The sequence below is a fragment of the Symphalangus syndactylus genome, chromosome 12 (assembly GCF_028878055.3).
Source record: "Symphalangus syndactylus isolate Jambi chromosome 12, NHGRI_mSymSyn1-v2.1_pri, whole genome shotgun sequence".
NCBI classification, from domain to species: domain Eukaryota; kingdom Metazoa; phylum Chordata; class Mammalia; order Primates; family Hylobatidae; genus Symphalangus; species Symphalangus syndactylus.
This window is the reverse complement of record NC_072441.2, coordinates 44,297,501-44,316,480: the sequence shown is the minus strand read 5'-3', so window position 1 is coordinate 44,316,480 and position 18,980 is coordinate 44,297,501. Positions and strand designations below refer to the sequence as shown.

Below are 18,980 nucleotides of genomic sequence, written 5' to 3'. Positions count from 1 at the left end.
GCTGTATATAGTTTTCCAGTGTGTAGTTTGATTTTAATTCTATTTATTATATTTTTGACACTCTACAGTCAAATCTATCAATATTTTCCTTTCTATTACTGTCTTTGATTTTATGCCAGAAAGACTCTCCTAGTCACCCCTGGATTATATATATTTAAAACTTACATGATTTTCTTAATAAAATTTTCTTAATTAAAACATGATTTAAAGTTTTAATCTAAGTGAAAATTACTTATTTTGGCAAATAATATAATGTAAGAGTCTACCCTTTATTTCTCCTAAATAGTTAACCAATGATCCCAGCACTATTTGGTGAATAATTAATCCTTTCCACACTGAAGTGCCACCTTTATATAGGCTTGGATGTATTGCTAGAGTTTCTAGTGAGTACCACTCTCTTTTATTCATTGTACAGTTATTGTTCAATTTGAATATCTGGCAGCACAAATTTCTCCTTTCTTTATCTTTCTTTTCAGTGTTTTCTTAGATTTACCTTTTTATTCTTTCAAATGCGTTCTCTTTTCTTTATTGAGATATAATGTCTCTTTTTGCTTATTGTTAACTCAAAAGTTATTTAAAAGAGGACTTAACATTGCCAATCTGATAGCCCTTTTCTCTCTCCACTTATTAATTTTCTAATTTTGGATTGCATGTTAGAGATTCTGGCTTTTATGTTTTAAATTTTATAAAAATTTCATTGAGACCTTAATAAGTGATCAATTTTTGTAAATGTTTCATTAGTTTTTGAAAAGAATGTATTCTTTATGGGTACAAACTTCTCTGAGGCAAGACTATTAAATTACACTTTAAAAAACTAAAACATAGGCCGGGCGCTGTGGCTCACGCCTGTAATCCCAGCACTTTGGGAGGCTGAGGCGGGCAGATCACCTGAGGTCGGGAGTTTGGGACCAGTCTGACCAACATGGAGAAACCCCATCTCTACTAAAAAAAAGAAAAAAAAAAAACACAAAATTAACCGGGCATGGTGGCACATGCCTGTAATCCCAGCTATTCGGGAAGGCTGAGGCAGGCGAATCACTTGAACCTGGGAAGCAGAGGTTGCGGTGAGCCAAGATTGAGCCATTGTACTCCAGCCTGGGCAACAAGAGCGAAACTCCGTCTCAAAAAAAAAAAAAGAAAGAAAGATAAGAAAACATCTTATTCAAACTTCTTATTTTTGATATTTATTTTTGTTCCATTTTATCTGTCAGTTTTTGAGAGTGGTCTGATATGGTTTGGCTGTGTTCCCAGGCAAATCTCATCTTGAATTATAGTTTCCACAATCTCCACCTGTTGTCAAAGGGACCAGTGGGAGATAATTTAATCACGGGGGTAGTTACCGTCATGCTGTTCTCGTGATAATGAGTGAGTTCTCATGAGATCTGATGGTTTTATAAGGGGCTTTTCCCCCTTTTTGCTTGGTACTTCTTCGTCCTGCTGCCCTGTGAAGGACTGTTTGCTTCCCCTTTCACCATGATTGTAAGTTTCTTGAGGCCTCCTGAGCCATGCGAACTGTGAGTCAATTAAACCTTTTTCCTTTATAAATTACAAAAAAATAAGAATAAAAAAAAGTTAGCTGGGCGTGGTGGTGCACGCTTTTAGTCCTAGTTATGCGAGAGTCTGAGGTGGAGGGTCACTTTAGCCCGGGCGTTCAAGATTACAGTGAGTTATGATCATGCCACTGCACTCCAACCTGGGTGACAGAACAAGACCCTGTCTCAAAACAAACAAACAAACAAAAAACACCAAAACAACAGGTTTGTAATTAAGACAGTGTAAGGCAAATTTAATTTAGTGTTTACAAGTGGAGTTGATCACTCACTGAAAGATAATGCTTTTATATACTATTTCCTATATTTATAAATGGATTAATAAAGTTGTAAGTTGAATTTGAAGGCTTCAGGAAATCTAAGTTCTAAAATTTGTATTTTATTTTTGTTTATTTATTTTTGAGCAGAGTCTCATTCTGCTGCCTAGGGTGGAATGCAGTAGCATAATCACAGTTCATGGCAGACTTGATCTCTTGGGCTCGTGATCCTTCCATATCAGCCTCCCCAGTAGCTGGGACTACAGGTATATGTGCCATAACACCTGGCTGATTTTTTTTGTTTGTTTGTTTTGTAGAGATGGGATCTCATCATGTTGCCCAGGCTGGTCTCAAACTCCTGGGCTCAAGTGATCCTCTCACCTCAGCCTTCCAAAGTGCTGGGACTATAGGCATGAGACATTGCCAGAAATGTGTGACTTTAAAGTTTAACATTTTAAATTAAAATATTAAAAATTTTAATATAAAAGAAGTTATTAAAAATATTTTTCAGTACCAAGAAGCCATCCTAGGATATAAAACACCACGCACATTAACACTCGGTATTTCTCATTTAAACTTGCAACAAATGCCATGTTTTCAGACCCACTCCTAAGCCTGCTTTCTCAATAAGGGGTTTTGCAGTATGGCTTCTAGAGTTCTGAAGTGTGGTTTGGTTTTGCGAGCATGACCCCATATAAGCACTTGGTATTTATCTTTGTCAGCTTTCATAATTCCCCCACTTCCTATCTTCTAAGAATTTGTTTTGATTGTTGTTATCTCTTCTTCTGCAATCTTTGTCTCTGTGAGTTTGGACTTTTTAATGTGTGCCATTTGAGTGAGGTTTCAGGATAGAATAGAGATAAATGCCTGTGCTCTATCTTCCAGGTTTCCTTGAAATTCAGTATATCTTTTCTATTACTTCATTTTCAGTCTTTGTGTGTAATTTTGGTTTAGCTGTTTATTACAAATAGCTAATGCTGAGTTCAGGTGGATTAAAAACAACAACGAAACTACAAGGCATAGATTTGAGAATCTTTGCTTTAATAGACTGAGGCAGGCAGATCACAAGGTCAGGAGATCAAGGCCATCCAGGCCAACATGGTGAACCCCATCTCTAGTAAAATACAAAAAATTAGCTGGGCGTGGTGGCGTGTGCCTGTAGTCTCAGCTATTTGGGAGGCTGAGACAGGGGAATCACTTGAACCCAGGAGGTGGAGGTTACAGTGAGTCGAGATCGCTGCCACTGCACTCTAGCCTGGCGACAGAGTGAGACTCCATCTCAAAAAAAAAAAAAAGGAAAGTTGAACACATCCCATTGTTTGTAATAACTGATGTTTGCTTATTTCCCTGATACCTTATGGTGAGTTCTATTTGTTATGTTTTTTTAAAAAAATCTAGTTTTGGAGTCATATGTATTTTTCTTTTGCTAGTAGTTGCTCATATTTTAAGCAATAACACTTAAACTTATATTTTTAAAAATTAATGTTGAGAAAATTTCAATATCTAGAACCTATCACCATGCCCCTATGACTTTTCTCCCCTTAAGATTCCCTCCACTTACCATCATCCATGTTTTGTTTAGAATAATCTGAATTTTACCTCTAGAGTGTTATGTAAACAAAATTATGGTTATACTTTATTAGGAATTAGTATTATCAATATTACTTATACTTAACTGTAACTTTTACTACTTTCTTTATCACTGTTATTATGTTCTTTGTTGAATTCATTTTTATTTTAATGGTTATTCTCACATAATTTTTTTCAGAAAGGGTTTATTGTGGTAAATGTTCTGAGCCTTGCACCTGAATATGTCTTTATATTGCTCCTAAATGTGCATGATAGTTTTGACTGGGTATTAGATTAAAAGCAACTTTCTTTCAAAACTTTAAAGATATTGTTCCATTATCATGTTGTCCAGAGTTGTGGGTAAGAAGTCTGAAGCTAATTTAAATTTTGCTTTTGTGTTTTGTCTTTTACAACCTTAACGATTTTCTTTTGAGTTCAGAAAATTTTACTAAGCTGTATCAAAAAAATGGCTTTTTGTTTGTTTAATTCTTTCTACATGGCACTCGGTAGACCCATTCAGTCTGAAGATTAGAATCCTGCTTTAGCTCAGCATAGATACTTTTCTCTCCTTCCTTCCTTCTGTCCTTCCTTCCTTCCTTACTTCCTCCCTCCCTCCCTCCCTCCCTTGCACCCTCCCTCCTTCCCTCCCTTCCTTCCTTCTTTTTTTTTTTTTTGAGATAGGGTCTCTCTCTCTCTCTCTCTCTCTCTCTCTGTTGACCAGGCTGGAATGCAGTGGCATCATTATGGCTCATTGCAGCCTCAACCTCCTGGGCTCAAGTGATCCTCCCACCTCAGCCTCCTGAGTAGCTGGGACTACAGACGTGTGCCATTACGCTTGGCTAATTTTTGTATTTTTTGTAGAGACAGGGTCTTGCCATGTTGCCCAGGCTGGTTCTCAACTCCTGGGCTCAAGCACTCAAGCAATCTGCTTGTCTTGGCCTCCCAAAGTGTTGGGATCACAGGAGTGAGCCACCATGCCTGACCTCTCTCTATTATTTCTTTATTTACCTCCCTCTGTTTTCTCCATTTTTTTTCCTTTTTCTAACCCCTACTATGAAGATGTGTGAGCTTCTGGTTCTATCCTTCATGCCTTCTAAATTCAGATTATTCTAAACATGCATTAAATGCTTGCTTGAGGCTTAATTATTTTCTTTTTTAAAAAATATATCGGTGCCTTTCATGCTGAGCCTTTTCTTAAATATTTGGTGATTCTTTTAAATGTGTTTATATGTGCAGAAGACAGTTGTAATTGAACAGCCACGTGAAAATCCCTTTATGCCTGTCAGTGAATGCCTCGTCTGATTATACAAACTTTGTCTATTAATTTTCTATTGCTTCTGTTAACAAATTACCACAAACTTAAAGCAACAAAGATTTGCTATCTTGTAGTTCTGAGGGTAGAAGTCCAAGAGGGGTCTAAAATGGGGCTAACATCAAAGTGTCAGCACCATCCTCTGGAGGCTCCAGGGGAGACTTTGTTCCCTGCCTTTTCCAGCTTCTGAGGCTTCCCACATTCCTTGGCTCATGACTTCCTCCGTCTTCAAACAGCAGTCACATTGCTCAGATCGCCTGCCTCATGCCTTCTTGGATTCTGATTCTCCTGCCTTCCTCTTTCACTAAGGACCCCCATGATTATATTGGACCCTCAAGATCTTTCACTTAATCACATCGGCAAACTCCCTTTTTCCATGTAAAGTAAGAGTCACAGGTTCTGGGGATTAGGGCTGAATATCTTTGGGAAGCCATTGTTCTGCCTAGTGCCCCCTGGCTGGGATGGCTGTACAGTGTTCCTTGTCCCCTACTGCAGCCTTTAAATGACCTGGGGACCCGTCTATTTATCCACCTGGCACTTAATCCAGGAGTCTCTCCTGTCAGAATTCTCAATTTTAGAAAATCTGTTCTCATGGCTCTATTCTGGGGGCAAATTTTGGAGTCAGAAGACCCAAGAACAGGGTTGTCTGTCAGTTTGTTTGGGCCGTTGATTACTTGTGTTACCTACTGCTCAAGCTCTTCTTTTGCAGTTGGCTTTCTATGCTTCTAATCTTTGCAGGTCTTCTGTTTGTTGGGTCAGAGAGATTGCATGTGAGGGTCAGCTCTTCATGATTGATGACATACTTTAAAGCCAACTCCTAGATGCCTACTTCTCCTTGACCCTTGCTCTCCCAATATTTTTCTACTGATAAGATATAGAGAAGAATGATGCAAAAGCAGACTTGTAATAAACATTTAGGTTACCTATAAGATAGGAAGATGAAGAAATGAAGTCTGTTTTATGACAACCCTTTAGTACTCAGGCGATACTCTTTGTCAGGACATCTGCCTGGAGTGAGGGAACCAGGGAGTCCAATCACAGACTGCATTAAAAGCGCATCTTAACATGACACTCTGAAAATATGTGTTTTGGGAGCTGCAAAGTCTTGGTACCTGTTAGCATTCTGCCAAGAACAGCTATTGTGACAGGAATAAACCCATTTTCAAACTTGCTAAAGCTAGAAGCCTTCTGTGTCTCATTCCTTGGGATTCAAATGTTGCCTATACTATTGCAGTATTCACATCACAGGTTGACCATATTTGGAACTCTTCCTGTGGCAGTGTAAACAAGGTCAAATAGGAGAGAAGCCTAAATCTGTTGTCTCTGTCAGCCTTTTCTCATTGGCTCTGTATCCCCTGGAAATTTCTGCCTGTTTTAATCTGCCAGTGGTACTTCTCCCCTGCTTTCAGCAATGCAATAGATTTTAAAAAAATTGATTCTGTAATTTGTAGATTTTGGGGAGGGAGAAGAGGAAAACACGTCATTTATTAGCCAGTGTAAATAGGAATATTCAGCCCATTTTTCTAGAAAAGTGAACATAGTTTGAAGTCAGGTAGCGTGGTGCCTTCAGCTTTATTCTTTTCGCTTAGGATTGTCTTGGCTATATGGGCTCTTTTTTGGTTCCATATGAAATTTAAAGTAGTTGTTTCCAATTCTGTGAAGAAAAGTCAATGGTAGCTTGATGGGGATAGCATTGAATCTATAAATTACTTTGGGCAGTATGGCCATTTTCACGATATTGATTCTTCCTATCCATGAGCATAGAATGTTCTTCCATTTGTTTGTGTCTTCTTTTATTTTGTTGAGCGGTGGTTTGTAGTTCTCCTTGAAGAGGTCCTTCACATCCCTTGTAAGTTGTATTCCTAGGTATTTCATTCTCTTTGTAGCAATTGTGAATGAGAGTTCACTCATGGTTTGGCTTTCTGTTTCTCTATTATTGGTGTATAGGAATGCTTGTGATTTTTGCACACTGATTTTGTATGCTGAGGCTACAGTAACCAAAACAGCATGGTACTAGTACCAAAACAGATATATAGACCAATGGAACAGAGCAGAGGCCTCAGAAATAACGCCACACATCTACAACCATCTGGTCTTTGACAAACCTGACAAAAACAAGCAACGGGGAAAGGATTCCCTTTTTTTTTGAAACACAGTCTCTCTCTGTCGCTCAGGCTGGAGTGCAGTGGCGTGAACTCGGCTCACTGCAAGCTCTGCTTCCTGGGTTCACAGCATTCTCTTGCCTCAGCCTTCTGAGTAGCTGGGACTACAGGCGCAAGCCACCACGCCCGGCTAATTTTTTGTATTTTTAGTAGAGACGGGATTTCACCATGTTAGCCAGGATGGTCTCAATCTCCTGACCTCGTGATCCATCCGCCTCAGCCTCCCAAAGTGTTGGGATTACAGGCGTGAGCCACCGCTCCTGGCAGGATTCCCTATTTAATAAATGGTGTTGGGAAAGCTGGCTAGCCTTATGCAGAAAACTGAATCTGGTCCCTTTCCTTACACCTTATACAAAAATTAACTCAAGATGGATTAAAGACTTAAACACAAGACCTAAAACCATAAAAACTCTAGAAGAAAACCTAGGCAATACCATTCAGGACATAGGCATGGGCAAAGACTTTATGACTAAAACACCAAAAGCAACTGCAACAAAAGCCAAAATTGACAAATGGGATCTAATTAAACTAAAGAGCTTCTGCACAGCAAAAGAAACTATTATCAGAGTGAACAGGCAACCTACAGAATGGGAGAAAATTTTTGCAATCTACCCATCTGACAATGGGCTAATATCTAGAATCTACAAAGAACTTAAACAAATTTACAAGAAAAAAACAAACAACCACATCAAAAAGTTGGCAAAGGATATGAAGAGACACTTCTCAAAAGAAGACATTTATGTGGCTAACGAACGTGAAAAAAAGCTCATCATCACTGGTCTTTAGAGAAATGCAAATCAAAACCACAATGAGATACCATCTCATGCCAGTTAGAATGGCGATCATTAAAAAGTCAGGAAACAACAGATGCTGGAGAGGATGTGGAGAAATAATGCTTTTACACTGTTGGTGTGAGTGTAGGAGTGTAAATTAGTTCAACCACTGTGGAAGACAGTGTGGCGATTCCTCAAGGATCTAGAACCAGAAATACCTTTTGACCCAGCAATCCCATGACTGGGTATATACCCAAAGGATTATAAATCATTCTACTATAAAAACACATGCACACGTATGTTTATTGCAGCAATGTTCACGATAGCTAAGACTTGGAACCGACACAAATGCCCATCAATGATAGACTGGATAAAGAAAATGTGGCACATATATACCATGGAATACTATGCATTCATAAAAAATGATGAGTTCATGTCCTTTGCAGGGACATGGATGAAACTGGAATCCATCATTCTCAGCAAACTAACACAAGAATAGAAAACCAAACACTGCATGTTCTCACTTATACGTGGGAGCTGAATAATGAGAACACATAGACACAGGGAGGGGAACATCACACACGGGGGCCTGTCGGGGATGATGGGTCTAGGGGAGGGATAGCATTAGGAGAAATACCTAATGTAGATGACAGGTTGATGGGTGCAGCAAACCACCATGGCACACGTATAACTATATAACAAACCTGCACATTCTGCACATGTATCCCAGAGCTTAAAGTATAATTTTAAAAAATTAAAAAAGTGAGCATAGGTATAAGAGCTGTTGAGAGTCGTAAACATACAGCAGTCAATATCATGCCTGCTCAGCTCCCTGGGCTTGTCAAAGAAATACACACGTGTTCTGTTGCAGCGTTTGGATCATTGAAGAAATGCCATAAGCTTTAAACATGTAATTGTTACTGCCATCTTTGAGAAGGAAAATAGGAAACAAAGTTATGACAATTGTGTCATGTTTGTTCTTTTAGCAACAGTAACTTGACCAAAATTTTCCTGAGTGATGTATGTAGCAAATGCCTCTGGCACCCATGTCATATCTCCTCAGCCCACCTCTGTTTTTAGCTGTAGCTGCAGTGGACAGTTCCATACAAGTTCACACTCACCTTGTGCTGACAATGCCACACTTCACATGTATGCTGTGCGTCTTCCTGCTTTCTTCCCCAGGGCTTTCTTTGATGCCACAAAAGCCTGCACAATCCCCATGCAAGTGCAGCCCAATGGGGTGAGAGTCTTAATGCCTTCAAGGTCAACACTCAACCAACGTGGGACAGAACCCAGTGGATAAATGCTCCAGCCCCCTGTCCTTTGGGTGGCCACTTCTTTGTGGGGGCATTATGCATGCTTTTCAAGAGCTCCAGGCCAAGTCATATCCCTGTTTGCTCATAGTGGTGAACTTGATAATGCATCTTTATTTTTGTTTTTCCTTCTCTCTTCTCTCACTCTCCTGGCTCCCCCACCCCTGCTTTCTGGAACCACCTCCCCAGCAGATCATCTATACCCAAGACTTTGTCTCAGGCTTTGCTTTTGACAAAACGCAAACTAAGACAATGTCATTAAATGTCTACTGAAGAATTTTTATGAAGCTTTAAATAAGATTGAAGTGCTTTACAGCTCGCCTTAGCTATTAGGGAGATGTAGAAAAAAATGGGAAATATCATTGGGAATCTCAATGTTTTATTGACCTTCAGCAACATAATCACATATGAAAGCATAACTGCTGAGTAATTCTAGTTCATCAGCATCCTGGGGCTGCAATAGTATAGATGAGAGGAAGAATGAGGAAAATAGCTATTTATTATTGCATGCCTTTATAGGGGCTTCTTTATGTGCTACATTTAACCCACTGACTAACCCTTAAAGATGAACATTAGAATCTCCATTTCATACAAGTAAGAGGTAAAACAATAATATAATTTGCCCAAGGCTGAAATAACCAGTTAATGGCTGATACCAATTACTGGTCATTACCATTCACTGGTAGTAATTTTAAATGAATAATGTATATAATCCATTTATTTCATGTTTACCCTTTTCTTTTAAACTTTATTTAAAAATTTTTATTCAAGGTAATATGTACACATTGTACAAAATTCTAAGATGCAAGAAGGTGTGCTGTGAAAAGCGTATCTCTCTCTTCTGCCTTTGCTCTAGGCCTTTTAAGGAAATATCTACTTTTGTCAGTTTCTTGCATGTTCTTCCAGAGATATGCTGTATGTATACGGGCTATTTTATTTTATTTTATTTTATTTTGAGACAGAGTCTTGCTCTGTTGCCCAGGCTGGAGTGCAGTGGTGTGATCTCAGCTCACTGCAACCTCTGCCTCCCGGGTTCGAACAGTTCTTCTTCCTCAGCCTCCCAAGTAGCTGAGACTATAGGCATGTGCCACTGTGCACCACTAATTTTTGTATTTTTAGTAGGGACAGGGTTTTCCTATGTTGGCCAGGCTGGTCTCAAACTTCTGACCTCAGGTGATCTGCCCTCCTCGGCCTCTCAAAGCCTGGGATTGCAGGCGTGAGTCACTGTGCCAGGTTGGTTATTTTATTTTTATTTTTACATATAACATGAACATTGCTCTTTGCTTTGCTTTGCTATTTTCACATAAAATATGTTAGAGACCTTTACAATTAATTCATGGAGAACTGACTTACTATTTTTAGCTATTGTGTAATATTCCATTGTATGTATGCATTCTCTATCATCTATAGTATCTGTTAAATTTTATCCTATAAAACCTTAACACTTTTTTTTTTTTTTTTTTTTTTTTTTTTTGAGACAGAATCTCGCTCTCCTGGAGGCTGGAGGGCAGTGGCACAATCTTGGCTCATCACTGTCTTTGTCTTCTGGGTTCAAGCAATTCTGCCTCAGCCTCCCGAGTAACTGGGCCACAGGTGTGCACCACCATGCCTGGCTAATTTTTGTATTTTTATTAGAGATGGGGTTTCGCCATGTTGGCCAGGCTGGTCTGGAGCTCCTGACCTCAGGTGATCTGCCCGCCTTGGTCTCCCAAAGTGCTGAGATTACAGGCATGAGCCACTGTGCCTGGCCTCTTAATACCTTTTGATACTGGTTGAACCAATTATTTAAAAATTCTTAGTGGCATAAATTATAAAAAATAAGAAAATGTTTTAAGAAACCAATAATAAGCGGTTATTCTATCTCTTTGTGCATAGGAAGCTTTGAATTGTACAGAATTTTTTTTGCACTTAAAAATTTTTATTATGAACATTGAACATTGTCAACTATACACTAGGATAGAGATACTAGAAAAATAAATCCAATGTACAGATTAAGTACATTCAGTAAATATGAAGATTTAGTCATTTTCTCTTTACATATCTTTTTAGAAGTTTTATTTTCTTTTGGTGCATTTTAAATAAAAACTTAATGTCTTTTTCACTCCTATGTGCTTTTGGTATGCATTTCTTTGTGTGTGTGTGCGCATATGTTTGTTATAGGAGCACTTAGCATAATTACCCTCTTAGCAAATTTTTAACTATACAATTTTGTATTGTTAACTATAGGCACTATGCCGTACAGTGTAACTCTAGAACTTACTCATCTTGCATACCTGAAATTTTGTACCCTTTGACCAATACCTCCCCATATCACCTTTTCCCCAGCCCCTGACATACACCCTCCTATGCTCTGCTCCTATGAGTCTGACTGTTTTAGATTTCTCATGTAGGTGGAGTCATGCAGCATTTGCCAGTGTCTAGCTTATTTCACTTAGCATAGTGTCCTCCTGATTTGTCCATATTGTTGCAAATGGCAGGATTTTTTCCTTGTTAATGTTTCCATTTTGTGTGTGTTTGTGTGTATATACGCCACAATATCTTTATCCATTCATTTGTAGATGGACTTTCAGATTGCTTCCATGTCTTCACTGTTGTTGTGACTAATGCTGTAATGAACACGAGAGTGCAGATATCTCTTCAAAATTCTGATTTTCAATTCCTTTGGACATATATCCTCAAATGGGATTGCTGAATCCTATAGGGTAGTTCTATTTTTAATTTTTTGAGGAATCTCCATACTGTTTTCCATAGTGGGTGCACTAATTTACATTCCCACCAAGAGTGTACCCTTTTCTCTACATGTTCGTCAACTCTTGTTATCTCTTGCCTTTTTGATCATAGCCATTCTAATAGTGTGAGGTGATATCTCATTGTGGCTTTGATTTGCATTTTCATGATGATTTGTGATATTGAAATTTTTCTATATATCCATTGGCCATTTATATGTCTTCTTTGGAGAAATATCTATTGAGGTCCTTTATTCATTTTTAATTGGGTTATTATTATTATTTTGCTATTGAGCTGTAGAAGTTCCTTATATATTCTAGATATTAGTCATTTATCATTTAAATGGTTTTCAAACTTTTTTTTGCCATATTATAGGTTACCTTTTCATTTCATTGATTGTTTCCTTTGCTGTGCAGAAGCTTTTTAGTTTGATGCAATACCACTTGTTTATTATTGCTTTTGGTGTCATTATCCAAGAAGCCATTGCCCAGATCATTGTCAAGAAGCTTGTTCCCTATGTTTTCTTCTAGGAGTTTTATGATTTCAGATTTTAGATTTGTCTTTAATCCATTTTTGTGCATGGTATAAGCTAAGTGCCCAATTTTATTCTTTTGCATGTGGATATCCAGTTCTTCCAGTAGCATTATTGAAGAGACTATTTTTTCCTGTATATTCTTGGCACCCATGTCAAACACCATTTGGTCATATATGTGTAGGCATATTTCTGGGCTCTTTATTCTGTTCCATTGACCTATATGTCATTTTTATGCCAGTACCACACTGTTTTGATTACTGTAGATTTCTAATATGTTTTGAAATCAGGAAATATACCTCCAATTTGGTTCTTCTTGCTGAAAATTGCTTTGGCTATTTAGAGTCTTTTGTGTACTTTTTAAAATTTCTGTAAAAAATGCCATTGGTTTTTTGATATGATTTGCACTGGATCTGTAGATTACTTTGGATAGTATGGAGAGGGATTAACCATATTAATCCCTCTGACCCAATAAATATTAAGGCTGAATAATATTTCATTATTTCAGTATATATATTGAAAATGATTATAGACACACACACACACACACACACACCACAATTTATTTATTCATTCATCCATTGATGGACTTTTAGATTGCTTTTAGAATGCAGGAGTTCATTCCATGTATTTCTTAGTTCTTCAATTTCCTTCATCAATGTTTCACAGATTCTGATGTACAAGTCTTTCAACTTGGTTAAACTTATTCCTAAATAGTTTATTCTTTTTGATGCTATTGTAAATGGGATTGGTTTCCTAAATGTTTTTTTTTTTGGATAGTTTTTTGTTAGTGTATAGACATGCAACTAATTTTCGTACGTTGATTTTTGTATCCTGTAACTTTACTGAATTACTTTCTTAGTTCTAACAGATTTTATTGTGGAGCCTTTAGAGTTTTATACATATGAGATCATGTCATCTACAAACAGATAATTTAACTCTTTCTTCTCTGATTTGGATGCTTTTTATTTCTTTTTCTTGCCTAATGGCTCTGGCTAGGACTTCTGGGACTATGTTGAATAGAAATGATGAGATTGGGCATCCTTGCCTTGTTGTGGATCTTGAGAAAAAGTTTTCATGAACTGTGCAGAATAGGATTCTCTTCAATTAGATATCTGTCTGTCTCTGTCTCTTTGTTCTGTCTCTCTATCTCTGTCTATCCATCTCTCCCCTTCCTCTAATATCAATCTTTAAAAATTATGCCATGCTCAGTCTCAAAATTCTACCGACTGAATTTAAAAGTTGTTGTCAGTGTCAGTTTAATTCAATTTCTATTGGCTTAGAGGGTTTTTCACAAGCAGGCATCAATTTCAGAAACTTCTTTTCTTCATTAAGATGTGTAAGACAAATGTATTGGCTATAGATTCTTTTCAGATAGTATAAGAAAATCCAAAAAGTATACATTAGATAAATCCAAAAGTTTATTCCTATTCATAAAGCCCCTCTAAAACTTTTTAGAGCATGCCTACTTCTATGATTGAAGGAAGATTCCTAATGGAACTAGTAAACTGTCATTTGCAAACGTCTAATCTTTCATATTATTTTTTACTTTATTCTGTGTTTTGGACCTATTAACCAATAACCTAGAATAACCTCATTCATTCAAGCTCAATTTATAAAAAGCTGTTCATTAATGTTTTCCATAGACACATACATATATTTATATTTTTAAATTAAACTTTTAATGTTGAGATAATTGTAGGTTCACATGCAGTTTTAAGAAATAATACAAAGAGGCCAGCCACAGTGGCTCACACCTGTAATCTCAGCACTTCGGGAGGCTGAGGCGGGTGGATCATTTGAGGTCAGGAGTTCAAGATCAGCCTGGCTGACATGGTGAAACCCCATCTCTACTAAAAATACAAAAATTAGCTGGGAGTGGTGGCACACATCTGTAGTCCCAGCTACTTGGGAGGCTGAGGCAGAAGAATCGCTTGAACCCGGGAGGTGGAGGTTTGGAGACTGCAGTGAGCCAAGATCACACCACTGCACTCTAGCCTGGGCAACAGATGGAGACTCTACCTCCAAAAAAAAAAAAAAATGAAATAATACAAGGAGATCCTATATACTCTTTACCTACTTTCTCCTAATGGTAACCACTTGTGAAACTACAGTACAATGTCACAACTAGAACATTGACAATGATAGTCAATACCCACATTTCTATCACACAAGTTTCCCTCATGTTGCCATTTTATAGCCACCTCAACTTCCTTCCCAACCCCACACTCTTTTAACTCTGTAACCACTAATCTGTGCTCTATTCCCATAGCTGCAATTTCAAGAATGTTGTGTAAATGCAGTCATGTGGTATGTATATACATTAAATGTTTTTTCCTGTTTTTAAAAACAGGCTTCTTCAGGAATTAGACATAAACTCATAGATAACATTTTTAAGTCAACATGGTGACACATTGGTCTGATTTTTTAAACAATCAGCTCATCCCACAAAAATTCAATATTTTCATTTATAAAGACTTATTTAAACTTACTGAATTAGACTGGATTCCCTGAAACTGATTCTGAACTGGAGACTTGTATAAAGAAGTTCTCTTGGGGTTTGGTCTGAGTAGTCACCCTGTAAGGAAGTGAGGAGGGCAGGATTGGGCAGGACAAACTGCCCCACAGAGCAGTTGCAGCTGAGGCCTCAGCACATCCAATTAGGTATTTGAGGACCAGGAAATGATCACTAGGTGAGTTGAAGTACCCAGTGGATTGAGTGGGCCCAACCTGAGCCAGAAACATGCCACAACCTCATTTATTACCTTGCCCCCTATGTTTCCGCTCTAAAATAAGTCATGATGGTGCTTTGATTCCCCAGATATCAATGACATTTCACACCCTGCATTAATAATCCTGGAAAGGTCTGAGTAGTCCGCTTTCTCCAAAACATGGTTACCCAAGTAAATGGGCCATCAATTCCTTTAGGAAAGGACTGGGAGAATTGCTACTGAATACATTTGATGCAATGTTGTAGTATTCATCCTCATAGGGACCTGGTGTTTCCTTTAGTCATTAGGTTCTGAATTTGAGAACTGGCTCACGTCTGGACAATAAATTGTGACTTTACTAGAGTGGTTGCCTTTAGCTTTCTGATCATCTAAACATTCATCCTTGATTTTTTAAAAAAACATGCATAAATTAAGCAATATCCTTATTGTCTGCCCACTTCTTTTGCCTCTATGAACACTGTGTTCCAGGAGCCATCTCCATGTCTCTCTGAGGGTTGAGGAGCCCTAGTTGCCATTCCAATCTTGCAGTTCATCACAATAATTGTACTCACCTTGGTTTTGATGGTTAAGTGTCATTACTTGGCCTGTTTTATCAGGATTCTGGAATAATCCCTGCTCTAGCAATACCTCTCGCTATCAGCCCTGGCCTGTATACCACTGAGCTTCTCAATGATGCAGGTGTTTCTTTATCTACTACATTTCATATCAATAACTTTGGTAAATGGAGTATACTCTGGGCCTTTTCATAAACAGTTGTCTGGGAGGTTTTCTGGCTTCACATAGCATATCCACTCTAACATACCCCTTTCTCTGATATTTATTATTTTATTTATTTATTTATTTGAGACTGAGTCTGGCTCTGTCGCCCAGGCTGGAGTGCAGTGGCGCGATCTCGGCTCACTGCAAGCTCCGCCTCCTGGGTTCACGCCATTCTCCTGCCTCAGCCTCCCGAGTAGCTGGGACTACAGGCGCCCGCCACCTCACCCGGCTAATTTTTTGTATTTTTTGTAGAGATGGGTTTTCACCGTGTTAGCCAGGATGGTCTCGATCTCCTGACCTCGTGATCCACCCGCCTTGGCCTCCCAAAATGCTGGGATTACAGGCGTGAGCCACTGCGCCCGGTCTACTCTGATATTTTAAATTCTTTTCCCCCCCAATAATATAGCAATTCTGTAACTTCTACTTAGTGTGAGCCATTGATTTTCCAAACTTCTAGGGAACAGTCTAGCAGTGTGTTACCATTGTTTGCTGGTGTTAAATCCCCCAGTAGCTGAAGGATGAGTAAATCAACCCTAAAGAGGGGATTTGGATGGAACACAACAGTATCTACTCACTGCCTTACTCCAGATCACACTATTCCTGCCATCATCTCCTGTAGTGGCTTTGCAGTGGCTTTTGTCAAAAGTGATACAAGCTTATCTGATGGCATGATCTCCAAATAAGTAACTCAAGCAACATAATAAACAGAATTTAGAAGACTACAAGCCAGGAATACAAAGATAAACAAATTACATATACAGGAGAAAGATTTAAATGATGTGACAGAATTTGGGGGAAGGGCAGTGACCATCAACAGAGTAATGAGTGAACAGGTAAGGGGGATGCCTCTAGCCAAAGAGAAAAGTTAGCTCCCTTATTTAAATAACCATAATAAAAAAAAACCCCAACAACCCAGAAACCATATTCTTATAAGCATAGTGTGCTGAGGACTATCCATTATTATCTGGTCTTTTTGATTCAATAAAGAGATTATAGTCGCCACTGCTAAAACTATCTCATTAAATAATACAATGATAATAGCAACCATTTATTGAATGTTTGTAGTGCTAAGTGCTTTATAAAACATGAACTCCTTATATACCCTTGTATGCATGTGAAGGAGTGATGACAAGAAAATGTGACCCTGGTCAAAGCTGCCACCTTTGTGGTTCTCTACTTATTACAGTGATGTTGACTACCATAATTGAAACAATGTCATCACTCTTATTTGTGGGCTGCTGTTGGAGACCGTGGAACATAACTGTGAAGTCCCAAAATATGATACACCTTCATTCTTCACAAGAGGATTTCATATTTTGAAAACAGTCAAAGTCATCCAGGGCCCAATTTAATGAATAAGTTGGAAAGATATTCAAAATAGGTAATGTAATTTTAGTTCTTTAAAATAAAAGAGAGTTGGGTTTTTGACTATTAAGCAGTAGTAGTCCTAATTTTGTTGGAAGTTTTGGAAACCAACTCTAAAGCAGTTCTCAAAAAGTACTTCTAAAATACAGCTGAAGCAATAACAGCATTGTTAGAATGAGAGTGACCTCTTAAGATAAGTACGTAAAGATTGACACTCATTTGGATTACAAACCATTAATTAAATTTTTTCTACTTCGTACACAGACAGAAAAATGGAGAGGAAGTATTATGTTGTTTTTTTAAATGGGAAGATATGTTTCCTTAAAGAGCAACTTTACTCATTTCCTACTCTTAAGTCAGATTTGCTTTGCTCAGTCTATTTTGTCATATAAGGTTCTGATAGGCTTATTTCCATATACTTTATCTTTGGAATCTTGAATTATGAACCATTCCTTAGCAAAGGGAAGCTATATTCTGAGTTTCCATAATATATTTCTTCATTTTAAGTGCATGTAATATTATCCAGATACTGGTAACAAATAGAAAAACAAATTTCATATTAAATTATTTTAAATTTACAACTTAATTGTTAAATTACATATTGAAAAAAATTTATACATTGAGCATGACATTTTGGTGATCTTAAAATTTCCTATAAATTTGTCTTTTCACCTTTATTTTTATGTATTTTGTCACTTTTAGTAGTAGGTGAATAAATTTTATTCTAACATTTGATGATAAGGTCTCTGTAAAAGACCTTGGTGAAAAGGATACAGGAAATTTAAAATGTACCTACATACTAACAAAGAAAAATTTAGAGCATTTTATGAACAGGTGAAAAAATGACAATTAGGAAAATAAATCATATCCATATTCTTTAAGAACAAATTCTCGCATGAATGTGTCTATCACAGGTAGACTGCTGTGCATGTAAGATGCTGTATGTTAAGTTGCACTGAGAACTTACAACAATTTTCACAGGTGTGAAGGTGCACAGGCAGGTAACTTCAAACCTGATTGTGTCAAATGTCATGCTTAATTAAAACGTGTTCCTTGCAAATTCGGATCTAAATTTAGACATAAGAATTTATCCTCCCTCCCCTCTTATTCTTGGAAAATCATACGTTACAGTTTTGGGGCTTGATGAACCAACTCAACAGAAAAATTCATTCACCTGTTATTGAAAAAATATGTTTTTTCTCCCTCTCAATTTCCCTGCTTAACATTTGCTGGATTGCACTGCTGAAACAGATCCTACAGCCACAGTCCCTGATGGCTAAGAAATTGACATGTTATTATTCTAGAAACTGGTTATTGCTTTTAAACATAGATGCAATTAGTTGCATAAAACACTAGAGTAAATTTGTGTAGAAATAGTTGATTATTATTTTGCCTATGGTCACATTAGCATGGTTTATTAAGCATTTTGATTACAGTAGTTTAGTAGTAATAAATTTGATTATCATTTAACAAGCTGAAAAATATATTTTAAGTATATGTATTTGTCTTACAAGAAATGTCAAAAAGTAGTAGTGATAATTGATTTTCTGTACCGGGCTATTGAAATTTTAATCACTAGATGCTGAAAAACAACCAGATTTCATGGTAAAGATCAACATTAAGAATTTCTGCACATTTTCTAGTTAAATCTAAATTTAAATGTTGAGAGAAACAATTGTAAAAAGGAATTAAACTTTCTGAGAAGAATAAAAATAAATGAAAATACAAAAATGCACTTTAAATGGGGCTATTCTTTTCCAAGGAGAAAAAAAGCGGGGGGTGGTGGTATTCTTTTCCAAGCAAGCAATCTCTTGTAAAATTCACTTTGCGGCTTCTACCCAAATCATATAGCAAGATTTCCTTATTCGCCAGACTATGGAAATAAATCAAGGACCTTTGTCCGTGCTACTAAATAATGTCCATGATATC

The 18,980-nt window shown here is 37.5% G+C and overlaps 1 long non-coding RNA gene across 4 annotated transcripts in view; it reads left to right on the top strand.

Annotated features, from left to right (window-relative positions):
• The window catches only part of LOC134734106 (uncharacterized), a 314,108-nt gene that overhangs the window by 46,357 nt on the left and 248,771 nt on the right, over window positions 1–18,980 (top strand). The gene's annotated exons all lie outside the window — the stretch shown is intronic.